Here is a 1,638-nt window from a genome sequence, read left to right on the forward strand (position 1 = left end):
CAAAATTAGAAACATTAATATGTTTTGAGATTCACAAATAATATTTTTAAAACATGAAAATTGTACAAAAACACAAATATTTTTGAATTTTTGATTTTTTTAAGGGGAACATTCAAAAAATATTTAGAAAATGTTTTCTTAGACGAAAGTATTCTTTTGGTTTGTGAATATTTCACTAAAACATGAATATTTTAACATATGGAACATTTATAAAATGTAACTTTTATTAAAAAAATCTTGAAGACTTTTTGAAAAACACAAACATTTTCAAAAAAACGAGAAAATTTCGAAACAAGATTTTTTAAAATTTTCGAATATTTTTCAAATCAGGAACACCACTTTTCAAACAATTGACAGAAAAAAATAAAGATAGAAAAAAGGAAAAGGAAATACAAAAAAAGAAGGAGAAAGGAAGAGAAAAAATAAAAATAGAACATCGAAAAAGGGGAAACGGACCGGCCCAATCTTAGGAACCCTGTGGTTAGTTTCAACTATTTATCGCTTGATGCAAGAAATAAGCTCTTCCCAACTGCGTGGGCAATAATAAATGGGCTGGCTTTGTTGGGCCGGAGCACGCGTGGCCCATTGACGGAATTCTGGACAAACATTTGTTCTTTTCTAGCGGATTGACGCACAAAAGTTTAGTACCACCCCGGATACAAAAAAAATCTTCTTGACGGTGAACGGATGAAAAAATTGAAGAAATGCACCTTGCTTTTTTAGTAAAAAAAGGTATAGAATCACAAGAGAGAGAGAGAGAGAGAGAGAGGATGTCATCTAGCTACTGCTATGGACCCTAAGGTCCTATGGAAACTACTCACACATGGTCATGGTGGCTACTCACACAATGACTCAATTCTCGAAAACTATCTGCTCCAACCCTCTTAAAAAGTTCACTTTAATGAGACCAAAAAGGGATTTTATAGTACGAGGAAAGCATGTAGACAATATTTAAAAGTGAAACATAAACGTCAATTAGATGAAGAAGGAAATACAAATCAGAAGAAAAGTGAAAAGGAAAAATAATAAATAGAATGAAAAAAACATAAAGGAAATCGGCCTCGATCTGGTCTGGTTTAGTCCCACCTCGCTAGCGAGAGAGGCGGAGGTGGGAGAGCTGGTGTATATAACTAGCCCATGGAGCACCGGTGCAACTTAAATACCTAGACAGGGTTTACGACTGATCAAGAAGGGTCGTGGCCTAGATCAACGGCTCACATTGCACTTGGCGAGCATGTTGGTCTATCATCTGCCCAATTGGGAGAATGGACGTCAAAATTTATGGTAGAGGGGGTATGCGCTCGCGCGACCCCTGCCAATCCATCAAAATTAAACTTTAGAATTTCATCATTGCAGCTATGCACGTTTTGCAAGTTGCTTCTACTTGGTCAAGCAAGTATACATGGTATTTTTTTTGCTATTAATAGTTTTGCAATGCCAAGAATTTCCAAAACATACAACTCTATGTGAGTGTGGCCACATGAATTTTGTAGCCAGCCAATTAGTAGCCAATATTTTGGCCAATATCTACAAGCTCTAAAGGAAATTTTGGTAACATATGAGGCGGCCTCGGGCCAAAAGGTAAATTTGCAGAAGTCGTCCATATTTTTTGGCAAGGGATGCCCGTACACCACAAAA

General features: G+C 36.3%; 1 non-coding gene across 1 annotated transcript; it reads left to right on the forward strand.

Annotated features, from left to right (window-relative positions):
• Positions 1 to 1,155: 1,155 nt before the first annotated feature.
• On the forward strand, positions 1,156 to 1,316 carry LOC123177184 (U1 spliceosomal RNA). Its single transcript, XR_006488806.1, has one exon. It is a non-coding gene; the product is annotated as a U1 spliceosomal RNA (small nuclear RNA).
• The last annotated feature ends 322 nt before the right edge of the window (positions 1,317 to 1,638 follow it).

Source organism: Triticum aestivum, unplaced genomic scaffold (assembly GCF_018294505.1).
Source record: "Triticum aestivum cultivar Chinese Spring unplaced genomic scaffold, IWGSC CS RefSeq v2.1 scaffold104374, whole genome shotgun sequence".
In the NCBI taxonomy this organism is placed as follows: Eukaryota; Viridiplantae; Streptophyta; class Magnoliopsida; order Poales; family Poaceae; genus Triticum; species Triticum aestivum.